At 40.1% G+C, this 21,436-nt stretch overlaps 1 protein-coding gene across 1 annotated transcript in view; it reads right to left on the bottom strand.

Annotated features, from left to right (window-relative positions):
- Eif3h (eukaryotic translation initiation factor 3 subunit H) overlaps positions 1 to 21,436 on the bottom strand; it is an 82,893-nt gene that overhangs the window by 30,144 nt on the left and 31,313 nt on the right. The window lies entirely within an intron of this gene.

Genomic DNA, 21,436 nt, shown 5'->3' with positions numbered 1-21,436 from the left:
ACTTCCACAGACACGGGCCTTTCCCCTGAAACTCTGATTCAAACTAGGAGGCACAGAGTCCATCATCTACAATACACTCTACAACACACCCGTGAGCAGGTTGCTCCTGCTGGACCCTTTGAAATAGACACTTAGAAGCAGCACAATTTTAAAGCAATGTTTCCAGGAGGAACTTTTAGATTACCTTGAAGCTAACCTATTCCTATTATACTTAAAAACGTAATGCACTTCTGCATTCTTAGCTACATGTTGTTTCTGTAAGTCCTTAATAAAAACGGTCACACTATTTCTGATGGAAGAGAAATCAGAGACATTTGTAACACTTTCAATCTTTTCCAGATTCTGAATCATGATCAGTGCTAAAATTCCAGATTGGAGGGCACAGATAAGAAAATAATTCCTCTGAACTGTAAATACACAGAGGAACGAGCACGGCATGAAGGCAACACTGAACTTGACAGCGTTACAGTCAGCATCCTGCAGATGCCAGGATTAAGCAAATTCAAAATTTGCTCAATTATAAAATGTTTTAAATTTTTAAGTTAAATTAACAAGAAGTATTTATGTCCTTTTTCAGAAGGGTATGTAATTCATTCTCTGACGCACACTCATCGAGGACACTCCTGAAGTACATTTTCCCAAGCTCTTTCATACAGAATAGAGATGTCAGGAAGATATCCACAAGGCGTGACTGCAGCACACTATCATCATATCACAGCAATCCTCTTACCTGTTTGAAATAAAGTGGAGCTTCTGTGTTCTAAACAGTGTGTGGTGTGAGGAACTGACCAGGGGGCAGCAGTAAGGTGAAGCAGTGCATCTGGTAGAGCATGTTATGTGCCTAACCGTCACATCTGCTGCCATTAGAGTCCAACAACAGCTGCAACTCCATGCACAACAGTAAAAGCACAATGCAGGATAAACTCAGATGAGGAAGGATCTCTTCAGCCATAAAGCACTGTCTTTCTTTCCCACCCTTTTGCAATGTGCTAACGACTGAGGCCCAGAGAACTTGGAGCAAGATTCCTGCAACGTCCTTCCAAGTATGTGGGTGTTCATACGCTGCTTCTACTCTATGGCTGCCGATTACATCCCTACTCCAAGTCTGTCAACCTAGGCATTAATCAAGCTAGGTGTATGCTATTTCTGGTCTGTGGCTCAATCTATTTTACTCTTTTTGTTGTTCTGAAACTCACCAATAAAAGAATCTGCATTGGGGGTAGAGGGTGGGGAGCAGCAAAGGAAAACTGAGAAAGTCCAGATGACGGAAGAGGCCGACCGTGCTCCCAGCCCTTCTCCATTTACCTCTAGCTTTCAATTTTGTGCCATAAACAGCAACAACAAAAATCTATGCTTGCTGCTGTAAATACTGCCCTACATTGTGACACTTTTAAGAGCCCCAACTGTGTCATGAAAGGTTCCCCAACAAGGAGTGATCTGCCCAGCAGGAGAGGAACCCACTTAGATTTCCCGAGAGCTAAGAAGGACCAGTCTCGTAGGGTAATAGAAAGCAAGCACAGACTAGAAACTACTCAGAACAGTTCCCACAGCCCATGCCATCAGCCACTTCCCCATGCTCAGGAGAAAGAAAAGGGATTCCCTTACATTCGGTACAGCGAGCTTCACTGACAGTAAAGAGAACACAACTACTGAATACAGGAATTCATTACTGATGAGCACAGTATTTCTACCCTTCTACTACTAGGATGAACAATAGTTTACACAAACGTAGGTATATTTTAGAATCTAGCTTGTGAAATCAAGTATTATGACCTAAAACATGAGAGTTAGGGACAGATATAGCTCAGCTGATCTGCTTTCTACTTAGGAAGCATGAGGTTCTGGGATTGAGCTGTTCTAACAACCCAGAAACTATGTATACATCAGCACTTAGGATGAGCAGATTCAAGACGGGGAGTTCAAAGTCATTCTTGGTTACAGACATAGAGTGAATCTGGCTTTCCTTGGTTGTTGTGTAAGTAACCTGGCTCTCAGCAAGGATAATACAGTCTCCGTACCATGAAAAATAAAGGTTGGTGACCAACTAGGAGAATATCATCTTTTACAAGGAAAAATACGAGGTGTAAAATGAAATCCAAAGTCACCTTAAACCTGAGCTAGCTTAAAGTTTTGCCACCCAATTCAAACTAGCCTGTTATACACAGTGAGTTTCACGACTTAGAGCACCTATCCCTTTACACACTATATAAAAGGCAGCAGCCAGCCTTGAATATAAGCCTCAATTACCCACAATAGCGGGTGAGAAAGCAACCCACTGACACACGGGCAAAACCATGCAAAAAGGACTACAGAAATGGATGCACTATTAAAGGCTTCTCAGAGACGTTGTCACCTGAGCTAGGATTGAGGGTGTGGAAGTTAGCTAGGCATGAGCTATGTCCTTTCCTAGAGGGTACCTCTAACAATCTCAGATTATATGATAACCACGGGCAAAAGAAGAAGAAATAAAGGCAGGGACTGTTATCTCAAAGGGCCAGGGAGAGCCAGACTCTACTGACAAAAGTTGGTTTTTAAACACAGATTCTCAGGTACCTGCTTTAGACACTGCAATGGAGCAGCAATTAAGCCAAAAAGGAAGAGACTTACACAAGTAAACGTGTATGGAAAAAGACAGCAACGACTGGCAAGGCAACTCGGAAGGCTAAAAAGAATTACCATGGAAACTGGAGGGCTCTACAACTTTACAGACTACCTGTAATATGGGCTTATCAAAGACAGAATCCTCAAAGACACTTGAGGCGCAGTGTAGAATAATGGAGTGTTTGCTATGGAATAGCTTTGTTCACAAAAAGACGGCAAGACTGCATCCTGCCTGCCTCAACTCTGGTGCTTCAGTAAAGAGGCGACCTCAGGTTGGCATCATAAAATCCACAAGTCAGATATTCCCAGATTAGCAACTGATATGATTAAAATGTGTTATGTAAGACAACGTATTAGATAACAATAAGTTACCTAACTTCTTCATATATTTTGTTTTCTACCTGATCCTTTCTTAAAGCTAGAAACTAAGGGAAATTTATTTGATAAAAGGCATTCTTAATGGTTTTTAAAAACTATTTTAAATAGGTTTCCAAAATGTATTTCCCATTTATGCATTCTTTCTACAATAATGTCAAAAATGTTAAAAATAATAAAAATGAGGTTTGTCAATTACGACATGATTCCTTTTAAAGATACTTAGAAAATTACAAAGGCAGTAACTATTCATTTACATAAAGAATTTAATACAGGTGGACTATTCCTGTAGTCTTACCATTCCACAGGCTAAAGCAGGACAGACAAACTGCCAGAAGTTCAAGGCCAGGCTGGGTTACATACCCAGTTCCAGGTTAGCCTTACCCACCAAAGTGAGACCCTTCTGTCTTTAAAAATAAACAAATAAGCAGACAGAAAAACAAGGTAAAAGAACTTAAAACAGTCCAGACACCATTCTAAATTGACCCAAGTTCTGGCTACTGCCTTCATAGCCTTAATGATACAAGCCAGCTAAAGACAGTAACAGTTTTTAGACAGTGTTCTGACTACAGATTAAGTATAAGACAACAGAGCTGGGCGGGGCTGGTGGCACAGCCCTTAGTCCCTTACTCAGGAGGGGAAAAGCAGGTGGATCCCTGTGAGTTCAGAGCTAGCTTGGCCTACATACTGCTCCAGGACAGCCAGGGTTATGAGACACCGTCTCAGAAAAGAAAACAAGTTGCCAAAACAAACGAAAACACCCACGAACACCATAGAGCCTAACTTAACTCCCAATTCCCTCATTTAAATCTACATACTATTCATATGACCGATAAAAACTTAAGCTTCTGATGGAAAATTTCAAATAGTTCTACAACAAGCAACTACTTAACAAATCTACCGCAAGCTGGAGTAAAGAAACTTCCAGAGAATGTCCTCACAGAGCGAGACAAAGGTTATATAATTCCCAACAGTGTGAGGGAATTTTATCAGCAAGTGTCCTGAAATACAGTACGTTTCACATTTCTGCAATTCCACATAGAAAGTGGAATCAACCCAGATGTATTCCAAAGAAATAATGAAGATAAAAAGCATAATATATTCTTATCAAAGGATATAGCAATGAGAATGAATGAAAGGACAAGACTAACAAATGTGAAAAACAGGAAGAGGGGAAGGATAAAAAAGATATACACTTATAAAACTCAAAACCAGACAAACTGAAATCATAATGACAGACAGACTCAAAATCATACTGCACATAAACACAGCTGGCAGAGCCAGGAAAACAAAATGGCACAGATGTCAAAATGCCGGTTAGTTCTAAGGAGAAAAACGTGGATCATAATCAAGCAAGAGCGCTCTAGGGAGAATCTATGGTACTACACTGTTCTATTTCTTGACCAAAGCCGTGGTTATGAAGATGTATGCGTCCTAAATATTCACCAAGCTCCACATTATGGTCTTCTCCTGTAAATATCTTTTACAATAAAACATATGCCTTTAAATGGGGCATTTTTTAAATGATGGGAAGATCTCAAAACTAATAGGTCTTTCTCAGTTTTCTAAAAATCGATGTGTAAATGGTATGGCTGCTCTGGGAGACAACCTGGCAGTTCCTTAGCTACATGTACTTAATTAACATGTAGCCCAGCCGTTTTAACCTAGAAATGTACTAAAGAGAAATGAAAGCATAATACCCATAATACCCTAACTAATAAGTGTTTCAGCTGCACTGTTGACAACAACCAACATCACCAAACAAATGATGAATGAACAGGAGAACACATGACATAAAGGAACTCTGCACAGTCATAAGGCATCTATCTGAGTTCTTTTGAGAAGCCGCCATAGGACAAACCTTGAAAATGTTACGCTCAATTAAAGCAGTAAGACATACCAGGACCAACACTACATGAGCACCCACACATGAAGTAAAAGCAAATTCACAGCGAGAGAAATTAGACTTTGAAGATCCCACGCCCAGGTCTTTCTCTATGATGGACCGCCACTCACTCTTTGTTTCCTATGGGTCCATTTGCCTAGAGTAAACAGAAAGGGCTGACCTAGAACAAAACTGATGAACCACCAACAGCTACCACAGGAATCACAGGTCCGTTACTCATAGATGCGACATCAAAGAGTGAACACACACTCTTACCCTAACTATGCAGTTAAAGGAAAACTACTCTTCCTTTATTCTTCGATCCTTTACCCCTTCCTTTATCACTCTCAATTCCTTTATCCAATACCACCCAACACACTCAGAAATAAACTCAGAAAGTCCCACGAAGATGTAATGTTCTAGGCTGGGGTGCACTCTGAAAAGACTACTCTGCAGGAATGAAGCCTAAGAAAGGGAGAGCTGGTTTTATCAATCCTTCCACGTTGCTGCCATATTACTTTGCTCCTAACCATTTCTAGGCTGAATTATTGTAGACTCTAATAAGCTATTTTTCTTAATCTCAGTAGATAAAAAAGTCTATATAATCAGACGCAGCAAATAGTCAATTGTTGCAGTCCTTTTAAATAGAGCACAGGCAGTAGAAAGAGGTAGGAAATAACTTAAGAATGTTACATTATGGAAACGAATAAAAAGCCCACTTCTCTCCCGATAAGCAAGTGAATGAGTCCCACATGCCGCCAGAGTCCAAAGTCACAAGCAAATGAGTGACTGACACCAGTGTGTCTCAGCCTCAACCTGTGCACCCAGGCAAACAGTCTTGTTGGATGTAAGCACATCTCCACCCCACTGCAATCCTGCACAGCGGGAGACTAAGGAGAGCAGGCAGTAGCACTCAGAAAAAGAATGGCTTTCCCTGTCTCCCCACAGACAACAACCATTAGACTGTGCCCGCCTGTTAGCACAGCACACCACACTGCTGACAGCAGAGTGCCACCTGTTGGCTTACATTCCCTCCCCCAAGCCCTCAACTGAGTGAGAGTGTGGGGATGGAAGCTTCTTGACAAGTGCTAAGGACACCCTAAGAAACCCCAAATGTAAGGAGTAAGTGTCTATCCTTTGGTCTTTTAGCATAGGCTAATCCTTTCACCTCACATGCTATATTCTCAGTAATCAGAACTGTCTCAAAAAAGGAGGAAAATCCTCCAAAAGCAATGTCCTACCTGAAAGAGAGGACAGAAGACACCTTCAGTTCCCATCCTGATTTTTAAGGTTTGACAGATTGGACACGATGACCTTGCACAATGACTCCACTCTGAGCAGAGAGGTCTGTCAACAGCTGGTGCTGATGTCTTCTTTGTTCGTGACTTCATATGGCCGTATGACAAATAAAAACCTACTTTCTACAACACCCCAAAAATCCTTCCCAGTACTGCATCCCCTTATCTGTTGAAGCAAAGTACAGAACAGACAATGGTATAAGCAAAGAAATATAATAATCCCCCTACGGTATAAAATATTAAATGGAAAGCCCAGAAATCATTTACATTTTAATTTGCATGCCTTTCTGTGCAGGAACCATCCCACTGTGTGGAACAACTACTATTAGCCCCAGACACAGCTCTCACCTTAGGGTAAGAGAAATTTTTTCTGAGCCAAATATGAGTGGCTGTGGTCCAGAAATACTGATTCATCATGTTACCGAATGACTGTCACATATCTGTACATTGACATGGCTGCCCTAATTCACTATGGGTTACTGTGCACTCATTCCTTGCTGTGTTTACATAACATTTTACAGTTACAGAAGAACAGGTTATGTGTCAACACTGTCTAAATACAGTGGTGGGATAGACAGGTGGGCGACAACAAAGTAGACAGGGCTATAATGGGTTTTAGAGACTATGTAATGACAGTCTTTACTCTGGAGTTTGAAGAAATCAATGGCATTAGGTTAAATGCTGAATGTAAGCACCGGATGCTCTGAAGGGACACAGACAGCCCACGTTACCTGTGGCTCTGACTCGGCAACACTGTGAGTCTTCGATCATGTCCCAATGGATGATTCAGCCTTGCAGACTCTTAAAATAGATGTGGTTTATTTTTTCTGAGAACTTTAGCCTTTTCAGTTAATAGATGACTGTCACTGTCCTTTGAATGACAAGATTGCTAACTATGTATATTTTCACGACTTTGATCAGGCCAAAGAAAAAGCAACAATATGGTAAGGGCCAATTAAATATAATACAAAGAAAGAACTACCCACCCTATTATGTTAAAGAGGTAAATATTGTTTTACGGTCGAACCTAACTAGAACTTAGCACGCGTGGGGAGTATTTTGGCAGAATAAGTGACTAAGACTTAATTAAAACTGGAGCCTGTAGAACAATTAAGGAGAAATCAGGAAAGGTAAAATCTGTCCTTTGATAAGGAAAACCTATTTCTCATCACCTCATTATATTTACACCTCATACTATGGCACTAAAACATTTATTTAAAAGACTGTGTTCATATAATTACACCTAATGAATTCATTCCTAAACTAAAATACCAGTGTCAAGGAAGAAAACCAAACAGTGGGTCCCTGGTTAAGACACTTAGACAGAATCAAGAAGACTGCACAGCTAGTCTTCAGCCGCATCGCCAGCTCACTGGACACAGGGAAACGTGCACACAGACCCTCAGCCTGGGCTACAATCAACTCCCTAGCTTTCCTTAACCAAACCCAATTCTCTGAGTACCTAGAGATCGAAGCGGTCAAGAGCCAATCCTATTCTTCTAACACAGCGTGATTTTGTCAACTCCAGGAGGTAAATGTGCAAGGACGAGCACACAGCTGAAGGTTTATACTTTCTTCACCACCATTCTACAAAACCATGGAGCACATTGTGACGATATCAGTTTCCCCAGACTGCAAACACCAAGCAACCCCAAATAAATTTAACTCCCTTGCTCTGAAGTAGGTGGATTTTAATTCTTGGTTGACAGCAGAGTTTTAATATCAGTTGTGAGATATGAAGAAAACATCAGGCCTTCAACTGGTCTTTTTGGTCTATGGGGAATGTATCTTCTTCATAATTCCTCAATCTAGCATAAAACTTAAGTTAACTATGTAGCAATAAAATATTTCCTATACCTCTTTCTGCTTAGGAATAAAATGGAGGTACTCTACATGTCCAAATAACTTTGTAGGGATTTCCTAATTTGAGTCTTTAAATATTGAGGGCTTGTGTTTAGAAAGCACACAATCAAGCAGAAATGCTGTCTCATGAGGACTAAGGGATAAGGACTTAATGTGACATTGATGGAGTAATATCTAAAGAAATCAAAATACTAAAATTAGCTGTACTAAATAACCAAATACAGTTAAAGTAAACCCAAAACCACAATGCTTAATTTGAAGAAAACTGTATTTTTAATCCTTAAACATTTTTATGTTGGAAAGTTTAGGATATGCGTCTTTGAGTACAGAGTTAGCATAACCTTCCCTCAAGGGGCTGCCATTTTGGGGGAGCTGTTTTCCCCCTGCAAGTTTTAAACATTTTCTAATGGCACCACACACGATGACGAGTGGAAAAGCCAGGGCTGCACCGGAAGTAGACACCGATGCTGCGCAGAGCAGCCTGCGAGGCGAATTTGCGAACACTTCACTAATCCCAATCTGAACACAAGAATAACCTTCACTGTCACCACTCAGCTGTCATGTAAATAGAAAATTATAGATAGGTGTTTAACACAGAATATTTCATCTTTTAAAACCTCCTCCCAAGACTAAGGCTCAAAATAATGAGGTCTAACCAACACTGAGAAAGTCAGTGTTGAAGACTGAAGCTAAGCGTAATTTACCCAGTAAATATCATGACGGTGTTAACAATAAAGGTCAAAGTACTAAGGTTAAATTATAGGTATTAATATATTTGTTGTGTGCATGCATGTGTGCAGGGATGAGTGATACCCTGAAGGGCAACTGAGATGCTGTAAGAGAGCTGGGAGTGTGGGGAGGGAGGCAAATAATGGATGTGCAGAGGCAGCAAGCCCACTCATCCCTTCCACTAATGTCTGTCTTCCGTGTCCTGTGACATTGAGATGCCACAAAGCTTAATCAGTGGCCTGCTTCTAGGAGATCTCTTTCAAATGCTAACTGTACCCTTTGCATCTCCCCAAGGATGCCTATGCGCTGTGTCTGTGCGGGCACACACACATCAAGACACACATGTGGAAATGAGAGGACAATGTACATAGATGCCTCTAGGGTACTGCCTGCACCGTCCTGGCTTCTAGACAGAGTCAGTCAGTACAAGTCCTCCTGCAGTTCTGACTACACTACCTAGGGCAAGAGGACAAAGGAAACCCACTCTTTTTACCAGTCACACTATAAGTTACATTGAATTTATTTAAATAAAATATAAAGAGCCAGCGAGACTGCTCTTCAGGTAGATACACTTCCCAAACAAGCTCGATGACATAAATTCAATCCCCAGAATCCACAGAGGAAGAGAAGCAATTCCAGAAAGTTGTCTTCTGACCTCCACAGCTCAGCATGACACTCATTAATGCACCTGTTTGCATGTACATGTGTGTGCGTGCACGCACGTTTACTCATATACACTATATATAATATATAATCATAAAATTAACAAAAATAAATTTTAACTGTTGATAATCACGTCCTGGTCTATACTGGAGCACCTGACCCTGTACCCGAAACCACTGTAAAGATGTGAGATCCCCCTAGACCTGCCTGTCTTCTCTTCCTCACACTAAGTCAGTATACAGCTTTGGCTGTCCTGGAACTTACTATATAGACCAGGCTGGCAATCTGCCTGTCTCAGACTGATGAGTGCTGGGATTAGAGGTGTGCACCACCAAGCCCAACTTTACAGCAGCTAATTTTAATAAACGTATGGATCTCTGAAAATTCTCTTCTAAGAGTAGGACGTTTAAAAGCAAATGGCAGTGGAGAATGTTTCAATGGAAACAATGAAACAAAGATAAATGTCTGACCAGTCTTCAGAAGCAAAGTAGATAGAAAAATGGCTGCTGAAACAAACGATTGAAGCCACTTAGCAAACTCATGCAGCTTTCACATGCGTTGTTTTCTTAAAACTATAGAGCCCTGGAATGAGCAATATCAACCAAGCTGGCCTCAAACTCCAAGGACTCACCTGGCTCTACTCACCTCCCGAGTGCTGGGATTAAACTTGTGCCCCACCATGCCCAGCCCGTCATGTTCTTAAGGAAATTCTCTTTATGTTTTAGTTGCTACTTAGTTTTAAAAAGCCAACAAAAACAAACAAATCCAAATGTTACATACAAATATGGTTTATTGTTTCTGTTCCTAGTGGATCAACCAACAGGCTTTTCCAAGAGGAAGCCAGACAGCATCCACAAGAAAAGCTTGTTAGATTTCGGCACCTGAGGTTCAGGGAGTCCATTATATTGCAAAATCTAGGCTAGACCCAGCACTGATCTTGTACACACATTTTTCTTTTTGTCAGAGGAGAGAAAATTTTCTATCACTGCTAATTACTTACAAAGAAAAAGCTTTCTGATGTTAACTCCGCCCTTCTAAAGTGTAGGGGAACTCAAATCACTCAACCAGCAATGTTTAACCAAAGACATCTAGCCTACTCATATTGTCAAAAGGCTTTAATCAGTTGTCCTTTAAGAATGAGAGGAAAATAAAATAGTATGCTAAATTAGAGAACTGTCAAGCGGTGGTGGCGCACACCTTCAATCCCAGCGCTAGGGAGGCAGAGGCAGGCGAATCTCTGAGTTCAAGGCCAGGCTGGTCTACGGGACAAGCTGCAGGGTAACCAAGGCTGTACAGAGAAATCCTGTCTCAAACATAAACAAATAACAGTTATAGGAAAGGAAAACTGCTCAAGTTCAGATAAACGTGAAGCTAGGAAAGCAGCTCATCACCTACCTATGTGTCAAGTTCCCTACCTTTGCATGTCTGTAACTCACAGTGGCCTCCTTTCCACTCAGCGGTCATTTCATCTGCATTTAGTTCACTCTACTGTTCCACACACAGGGAAAACAGTAAATAAGTGTCAGTCCTTGAGTTCAATGAGAACTTGGTCTAGCAGAACTGAGGAATAACAGAAAAGATGGGCTCTGACAGTCCTCATAATGCTTATTAATTAGGAGCACTTTTCATGGATCTGCAGTCTTTGATATTCCTCCCACAAGACATGGAATTTAAACCTAAGTACAGGCTGCATTTATATAAGTATGGGAAAAGAAAAACATTAACTGCTCGGTGTAGAAACCTAACAGTCAGGGCCAAAACCACGTGACCGAGTGACCTAACACTGTCTTGAGAAGCATTACCCGGATGCAATGAGGAAGAGCTCGCCATCACTTTCTCCACCACATCCATATCAACACTAACCACGAGAAAACAGACAAATCCAAACTGGCAAACACACTACAGAGCTGACAAGTAATCCTCAAAATGTGGCAAGTTCAAGAGAAGGAAGAAAACAGACTGGAGCACATAAGAAACATAATGACTAAACACAATACAGTATGTTAGACAGAACCCTAAAACAGCTAAAGGACAGAGAAAACTTGAGGGGAGAAATCTGGAGGAATCTAAATGTAAGCTATGGTTTCGTTTCTGGTAATTGCTTACTTGAGTGGGCACGTGTTAATTTGCTGACCATGTCATCAAGAACCCAATGATAATTGGGTCATTACAGGACCATGACCCTCTGTGGACCTTTAGATGTAGTCACTACTGTGGGTCACTGCTACCTGCAACTCTAGCACTCTGGAGATTCAGACAGGAATATTAAGTTCAAAGCCAGCCCATGCTATTCAGTTTGTCTTCAACACCTCCATCCTCAGACCAGAGGAGTCAGAAATATAGAACATCTCCGTGTGCTGACTAAAGGGTATGCCAGGAGTGTATGTACTGTCTTTGCAACCTCTGTAAATCCAATTTCAGAATAAAGGCTTTCAATATTTGTAAGGGTTAGGTAAGCAGCATATGATCTGTGAGCATGCAGTCTGGGCTTGCCCCAAGGCTATGTGTGTGGGGTCTCGGGATAATATCTCAAGTGAGTCCTGAAATAGGAGCGGGAGTTAATTAGCTGGGGGTAGAGGACTAAGGTAATCACTGTCTAGGAACCAGGTAGACTCTGGACCTGTAGGGTAAACACATGCTTCGGTGCAGCTGGCAGAAGGAGAAGAGAGACTAGGCAAGAACAGGATGTACCTGTCTGCCAAGCCCCAGCTCAGTGAAATCCCAGGTAGACCAAGACACCGCCCTCCTGCTGAAAGGACCACATTTACTCAGTTGTGTCTCAAGTCTGTCATTTTACCACAACCACGTACTAAGAGCATCTCACCCGACAGTCCAGCATTAGAAATACTACAAAATGTGAGACTGCCCCACCCCCTCCTGGTTGTGGCAGTTGCACCAGGGATCAAGCTCAGGACTCAAATTCACGTGGGTCAAACACTACCAGTAGGAGGGTCTTACAAGTGCTCAAATGCTTTAGGAACATTTCAGATTCTGAAATTGTAGAGTAGGGCTGTTCAATCTGTAGCAGCTATGCAAACATTCCCAAAACAAAATCCACATCTCCAAGATCCAGAGTACTTCTGGTCCTATACAGTTCCAACTAAGGGTCAACCTGGACCACCTTCTGCCAGGTTATTTATCTTAATTTTTCCTAGTTAAATCTTACCTCTCTCTACAAATGGACTAAAACAGCAGGAGCCAAGTTTCACATAACCATTCTGGATTAAACAGACACTTGCCTAAGTGCTCAACAGAGTATTTGGTACTCGCCAAACACTCAGAAAGCGATAATTAAATCAGCGCTGTTCTTAGAGTGTTAGCATTATCAATAACGGTAATGAGCAAGACAACAAGGATCTCTACATGCACAGCCAACCTCTGGGGCCAGGGCTTTTACTCTGCCATCATCTGTCCAGTTTTAAAACTAGAAGATGAGTCTGTTACTAATAGTCCCTAATAATAGTAAAATAGCCTACTGGGAAAGCCTCAGAATTGCTGCTAATGATCATGGCTGCTAGTTTGTTCTATACAGAGAAGAATAGGATTCATCAACAAATACAAGGAGATCCCTGAATCAACAGGTAAACAAATACTGAAGAAGAGCTGCAAGAAAGGGAAATCAAGAGTGACTCTAATTTCCTCTCCTATTCTTTAACTGAAAGACATCAGACTGAAAAGTTTCAATGATCGATGAAAAGACATCCACTTTAAGGGCTTTTATAAGGAAATCATTTCAAGTATTATTTAAGCAATCTTGTATGTTTTATGTTTCCCTTTCCACTTGACTATGCAATCTCCCAACATCGTAAAGGTTTAAAGATGGATGGCACTACTAAAATACCCATCCAATGAATCAGGCAGGTCAACAAGTTGTTAAGAGTGCATTTGAGGTGGCACAACTGAGGAGTGGCATCACCTTTCTATGTTTGAGGTCTGAGCTCTGCTTGGAGTTTAATAATCATCTTCTCAGAAGATAGCCTTAAAAAAAAAAAAAATCACCTCACAGCCATGCCCGCCACACTGACTATCCCACATTCTCTATGTAGTTTAAACGACCCAAACAGCTCTCTACAATTACTGAGTCTAAAATACCTCATTTCAATAAAGATGATAGTTACCACAAAATATATGAACATCCTGGCCTGGCACTAACAGCTTACGCTTATTACATATCTGATCTTTAACACAGACCACTGTCACACTATCACTGAACAGGTGTCTTATATGAAATATTTTAAAAGAGGATAATGAACAAAAATGTAATTCTTCTGGAATTTATCTAGTCCACCTTATCTGCCCTCCATCTCTCTCCTAGTCACCTATGGTTATTAGCTGTGTCATTCAAGTTCTCCTTTCCTTCCCGGTGTCCCTCCCTAAGCCACAAAATGCCGGTTCCGCCCTGCGTACTGTTGCCAGAGGATACAAACTGACTACTGCATTTCCAAGCATCCAAGAAGCTGACTATTTTTTCAGCCCGTTTCCAAGGTAAGTCTCTGCTTCCGTTGACAGATCTTCTCGTTCTACGCTTGTGTCACATATATGTCCCTAATCTATGCGTCCATCTTTTGTTCAAGTCATCTTTCCTGACTCAACGAGTTGTACATGACAAGTCAAAAAAAAGGGCCCTACATTCAAAACAAGAATACCATAGCTCTTGGTAAGCAATCTTTGCAGTACTCAAATCTTCTACTTATTTTTACTTTTTCCTCTTTTTTTTCTGATTAGGGAAAATAAAAATAATACTGAATGTATTCCACATATTCCTCTTACTACCAAGGGCAAATCAAAGAAGACTTAATTCTTAAATGCTTTTAAGAAGGCTTAAGTTACATGGGGAAATGAAAACATTGAAGTAAAATTATAGCAATTATAACAGAGTATTCAAATATCAAAATAATTAGTAGGAATGTGAATAAATGTACAAAGCATATTACATATTAATATTAAATATTGCTGAATGACCATTGTTACGACTAAGCTAATAGCAACAGTATTGAATTATTAAATCTCCCCTGTTCTGTGTTCACTACTCAAAATAAATGTTTTTTTCAAGTTAAGACATTTACTGTAACATATAACAAACAAACCATTAAATATTGGTGAAAGACTATTTCTATGGTAAAGAAAATTAGTGGAAGGAAATTCTGATGGTTCTTATGAGTAAAAATTTCATTTACTGACATTAAGCTAACTGAAGTTTAAAGATTTCAGGTTCAAAGGCAAGACAATTTATCAAGCAAGTTAAGTTCTGTGATTAGTATAATTCAGTCATTATGGCTGAAGCAGTTAAAAATAATTCCATACGTTCTTGAAGATGTTCATCAAACCACTTAGGAATTGGGAGGGAAAGCTGAGAACCCCAGTACCATCTCAAAACATGAAATATGTTTCAAATGTGTATATTTATATCAAACAATAATTAATTGAATTATACCAGTCATCCTTATTACATTCCCTACAATATGAAGTGTAATTTATGGTCTAAGCAAAAACTATGCAGAGGTCAGATGAACCTGGTATCCGGTGGCTTTCAAGTCTCTATGTAATGGTTTCCTTGTTCTAAACTTCTCACTGTTGAACTTGCACCTCCTCCAAATTTTGGCTTGGCCAGAATCTTTCTTTTAAAGAAAAAGAAAAGAAAGATCTCTTTGCAATGGAAGAAATTGTGGTCTAAATCATGATGATGACAAGAAACCTTAGCAATTTAAATAGACAAGCCTTGAAATAATATTGTGATCAAAGTATCAAGCAGCCTAATAAGACCCAGGTGGCTTAGCCTTATCATATATGGTCCCTATTACCACGCTGCACTAGCTGCACAATTTAACCTCCTTCCTGGTGTCAACAATCACTTTCTGTTATTAATTCCTCCTCATTATAGATCTGCTGAAGTTATCATGTTTTCTGATAAGACAACTCTTTTTCAAAAAAGAAAAAAAGTAAAAAGTAAAAAGAAAGAGTGGGTTTTCTTTTGAATGGTTCAGAACTGGAGCCATGATGGGTAGGCCTGAGAAGCCACAGTAGCTTTGTACTCTTAAGGCGGCACCAGATGACCATGGCTAGGACGGTACAGTAAGGGCCCGCATGTTTTATGATAACAAGAAGCAGAAGCATGAAAAGCAGAAGCACAAAAACCTGCTTTACAACCCTAAAGATTCAAACGAGAGATGTTGCCATTGACAAAAGTGTACACTTGCCCCAGATACAACTTCACCATTCAAAGGTTCCCCATTCATACAACTTGTAAGGTTTGAAGCAATTTTCCCATCTGTAGGTACTGCTGCCTTTTAAAACGGGAATTAAATGTCTTGGGGATTTACTTTAGAGCATAATTTGGTTCTAGAAAGATTTCACGATGGCGAAGTTATAAAGTGCCAGTGGTTATTACCCCTACCTCAACATTTGTTCCAAAGACTGAGAGCGGCACTGGATTTTAAAAAGGAAATTATTTTAATTTATCTGCCCTCTTTAACCAGAACAACCCCACCCCCTAAAACATCGGTAAAAACAAATCATTAGGAAGACTCCGCGCTGGAACAGGGTGAAGGACTGGCTGAAAGACAGTGAGGTGATGCACCATGGGTAGCCTTTCCTCTGGGTGTGAGTGTTTCCGACGTTGCTCTGCTGTCTCAACCACAGGTTCCAGGCCACCCAAAGGGATGGTGAGAGCTGGTCATGTTACAGGCCTCCATTTTACACACCGTTACCTATACTAGTCCCGGGACAGTTGCCACAGCTCGGTGTACCATGAGTGGCACCCAGTGTTCACACAGACTCCTTACAGCACAGAGATCCGTTTCTTCCCTGCTTTCTTGTCTCTCATTCTGTTTGCCCAGATGGCAGAAGCAGCAGATTGGAAGCATTGCACAACATATCACTTAACCATACTGTGTGCTCAGTAAAGGAGGAAATTCACATGACAGGCTTTATCAGTACTGTCTGTTTAAGTCATCTGCAAGGCAATGCATTCTAGAACGCCTGTGCCATCAGTCAGGCACCCGCTCCGTCTGTTAAATAAAACCATCTATGCGAGCTATTTGCAGATGCAGTCAGTGGCATTTAATAAGAACGTGCCCTACTCAGCTCAATCTATACTTCAATTAGTTTCTCCATTCCGTGTAGCAATACTAGAGGCTATGTTGACTTCCAGTAACTGATCAGAATGCCTGAGCTGACTTGATTCAACCACCACTAATTTATGGTTCACCTAAAGCTTAGAGCTGCTCTGGATCTTTAAAGTGTATGGTACACATACATAAACTTACTAAATTTTCTGAAATCTAGGTTAAATTCAACAACCACTGACTTCAACTGTGCCAACAATAAATGATAACGCCAAGCAGTGCTTAGGTGAACACTGTAAGCTGATTTCAGGGTCTGCTTCACTCCATGACAGCAATTCTGGCAAACTAACAGAATCACTCCAGCTCTCTAAACTGGATCTCAGTGCACAGGCATGTAAGGTGGAGCTCCCATCTCTAGATCTGCCACTAATTTAACCTTGTGCTTCTCTTTCCTCAATCCCCTACTTACTAAAGATTCACAAAAGTCCAGACTAGGGTCCATATTACAAATGTGCAAACCAGCAGGGGAAAGGATGACAGTTGGTGGCCAGAACTACTGAGAAGCTCAGTCTGGACCTCCTTCCTCTCCATGCCTCTCCAGGCTGGCGACGGGAATGTATACTTCCCACGTGAGAACTAGAACAGCCTATCTGTACAGTTCCCATAATTAGCTACTAGTGTTTTTTTCTAGTCAATGCCCTGTAGGAGACAATCTGAAAAGAAACACAAAGTGTGACTCTGAAGAAACAGCAGTCTGGCTTGCCACTCACACCCAGTATCTGTGAGGCAGGAGGAAGCACATGGACCTAAGGTCCGAGGATGCCGAGTATGCCTATCCAGTCCCTTTCCTCACGGAAGCTCCAGAGGAACAGGACGAGCACCCATCAAGGCCTCGCTTCACTAGTCTTCACCTAACCCTTCACACGATGCCGGTAATGAAATCTTTCTACTGTCTTGTTTTCAGCAATGTTTTGGAGGTGGGATTGAGCTTGAGTTGATAGAAATATGATAAATCAAAATATAAAATTTTAAGAAATAATTCACAATACTAGGAACTTTGGAAATACACTTCAAAACTATGTAAATATGCTGCTGTTACATCTCCTGTTTGCAGTCCTAGCACAGAAGACAGGAGGATGACGACCTTGAGGAGATCCTTGGTTACATTAAGATTTCTAGGCCCTGCCTCAAAAAATAAGCAACAAAACAACCCACCAAGCACATTTAAAGCACTAGGAGTTGTTACCAAATGAGGTGAAAAGAAATAAAATAAATGTCTAAAAATACAATGCAAGAGTGATCCAACTTAATTTTCCAGAATAAATATTTGTTGTATATAGTCATTTTAAATCACAGAATTAGTGTGCAGCTTTGCAGATATAGTTGTCATTCTCCTTTAAATGGATGGATGGATGGATGGATGGATGGATGGATGGATGGATGGATGGATGGAAAAGACAGATAAAATGAACCTAGAAATCTTCACTTATCAGTATTCTCCTTGTCCTCTAACATCATATAACACTTAACTAACACCATCTCTTAGACTTATCCGTGCTTCAAGCCAAATGTGCTGCTCAAAATAGCTAAGTCCCTTAGGTAACAGACCCCTGCAGTCCTCCCCTTCCCCAAAACAACCCATAGTTAGATGTGGTAAGCTATGGCCATCAAAAATGCCAGGCATATAGTGTTCACTCAAATAACGATCAATGTAATGAGATGGGGTGAGAATATAAATGGAGTTTAGAAGCTATCAAGCCTCAGTGAGGACAGCTGACAGAGGTCCAGCTGGTGCTACAGTGTTATCCTTGCAGCCTGCTCAGGCTAACGGCAGTAACAAATCCCAAGAGTTCCAACCAGGCTCTGCAGTCAGACTCCTACTGCCACGGTTGCTGGCTCTAAACTTAGTTACCAGCTACAAAATAGACTTCTAGCATCACCACCTATCTAGTTCTGTCAGACAGAAATAATGTGGACGTATTTCTGGGAAGACTGCTGAAATGAACATACAATCCTCTCCTTATTCAAGCAAAGGCTATATTAAACGATATCGAAAGGTTAGATGTTGGGGAAAACAAAAGAAAATGCACACGAGGGCATGGCCAGGAAGTGATTCAGGGTATACAAATCTACACTATATTAGGTCAAAATAAACACTGATTTTGTGTTTCACCACATCAGAAAGCAGATAAAACGTACCAATGAAGCTTACTGGTTTCTACAAAGGTAATAAATAAGACTCATGTTAGAAAGCAGCAAAGGTCTGAAAAGCTCACTCAGAGCATCTCAGCAGAAAGATTAATTTACAACACAGATTTTATGTCTTTGCTAGCTCTCTTTGGAAAATGCAATATCAGCATCAAAAACATTAAACCCAATTATAGCTAATCTAGTTATTTATAAATATACAATTTATAAATAAGGTAACATAGTTGGAGGACTGAAATTAGCCAACACTTCTAGGCAAAATAAAAAATGAGTTTAAACTTGCTTCTTAGGAAACAGTTTACAGAAAAACAGAAATAACAAGACCTTTGCTTACATGGTCTAATTGTGGCTTTTTGACATTTTAATTAGTGTTAAATAGTTCATTCTTAATGGTAATTAGCTTGAAGTTTAGTAATAATTCAAATATCTTCACCTAGAGTTGTTGTGGGTCAAAAGTAAAACAGTTTTTATTTAATTAAAATTTAAACCACTGGGAATGGTAATTTAAGGATTACGTTTTTAGACTTGGGAAACTTAGGAATTTTAAATACTATTTAAGTACTATATCCACCTGTAATTTTCAAATCTTACAGTATTACTTTAAGTCTGCACAAAATTCAAACAGGTTTTCCTTGGCTTTTTTCCAAACCATAGCACTTACACTTGGGGACCGCGGGAGAGGACAGTGGAAAGCACTTTCGTTTCTTTAAGCAGAAAAACCTTCCACATGGACCAAATTTTCAACAGTGCATTTTCCACGCAATAGTGTTTCTCAACTAATTTTTAAAAAGTAAAATTTAAGACATGAAATAAACACAATGACACTGTTGAAAGTTTTAAAATGATGCCAGATTTTGCCCACACTTTTATAGATACTCCTTAAAAAGAACTCAAGAACAACAAAAAGACCTGAATATACTGAGATTTGTTTCACATTTAGATTTTATTTTTTATTTTCTAATCACCTCACAAACCAAAAACAAAACATGTCATTTTAAAGTTTAACTCACAGTCTGAGTGATCAAAATAATTTGGTTAGGCATTAATCTAAATTAGTTCATTACTCTCAACGGTCACCACAAAATCTTCAAAGGTTTATGTTTTAACATTTCAAACAGTACCATGAGTAACAAAAACAAAACCAGAACTATAAATTGTGTCATGGTCTGCTGCCTGGACCACTTGTAAAATGAACTATGAAATAGTTAAAATGTATCAGACATTTTACTAAATGTCTTAAGTGGAGCTATCTGCGGACTAAATGCCCACAAAGCTGAGACAGGCACAGCACGCTAATGCTTATCACAGGCACAGCGCTTCAAAGCCTGAGTCCTACATACTACAGGAGCAGCCACATCACGTCAAGGACTGTAACTTTCTCCCAATACATGCCAAGTCAATTCATCACAGCAGTGTGCTCCTTATTTTTTGAGATGCCTACATTACTCACTATGTCACACATATGTGGATAGTTAGAATACACAAAGAATATACAACCTAACAATTGCTTAAGCATCACTTCTGTGAGGCCACCCCAAATAGAAAGCATCGTGACATCTACTCGCTCCTACCCTTCTCTCTACCTCATCTCAAGTACACTTCACACTATTTATACACTTGTCTCTCACTTAAAACCCTTCTTGGCTATAACTAGGATTTGCTATCTTTCTGTCTTTTTTCACTATCTGTACAATGCCATTTCTGCATAAATGCTGAAATAAATTACTGTGGGTAATCTTTTTCCCCCTGAAATATACGAAGCACTTTATCATATTTTCACTTATCTTTCCAACAAGCTTCAAGCAAACTCCTCAAAGTATCTAATATGTCTTCTAAGAAAACTAACATTTCTACCCAAAAAGGTCCTTTTTCTTTTTTTAAGTAACAAAATAGGTAATTTTTAAATGGATGTATTGAACAGATCATAGTGATTGCTAACTACAACGAGGCAAACAAACATTGAGCAAACATCACATCTTTCTATAAAATGTCTCTGTATTTCTGAAAATTATAAACCACGCTGACTACGACCTGAATTGAGACACACCGAGCTACAGGAGGAGCCTCCGGTAGGTTTCTAGCAGTTCTGGCTTCAGACAACGAGTCATTAGACCAAGACTGACTCTGCCATCCAGCACAGTCTTTACATCTTACATTACAAATCTCACAAGCACAGATCTCACTCTCCATAGCCCAGTGACACGAGCAGCATCTGAGCCTCAAGAAACCCCTCTGAAAGCCTCCTATTTCATTAAACGGATTTCTCAATCCTCAGTCCTTTCAAGAGTCCTGGTAACACTTTCTGTTTTAAGTGAACATTTAAACTTTTAGCAGAAGACAACAAACAATTTTGCTACAATGAAAAGTGACCAAAAAGGCTCAGGGTCTCGTTATCACATGGACTTGCTATCTTTGCTGTAACTGCAGAATGACTACACACAGTAGAACAATCCCTTCCACATTTCCCCGCTTCCTTTTTAAGGAGATGGACCTTGGAGGCCAATGACCACTCTCGGTGACTAAACTAAGGCAAGCAAAATTAAACGTTTGTCTGTTCCAAATATAAAAATTATGAATTTGGCTCTGATGCAAAAAAAGGTAAGCTTTTTTCTAACACCTGCAATATTAAATTGATTAAGTCTGCTAAAAAACAAGACAGTGAGTTATTGAATCTGTGTTTAATTCAGTACACTTTATAACATATTTAAGGAATTCAGTTGTATAAAACAGGATCTGAATCTTATCAGATG

This window comes from Rattus rattus, chromosome 1 (assembly GCF_011064425.1).
Source record: "Rattus rattus isolate New Zealand chromosome 1, Rrattus_CSIRO_v1, whole genome shotgun sequence".
Classification (NCBI taxonomy): domain Eukaryota; kingdom Metazoa; phylum Chordata; class Mammalia; order Rodentia; family Muridae; genus Rattus; species Rattus rattus.
This window is presented reverse-complemented; position numbering and strand designations above follow the sequence as displayed.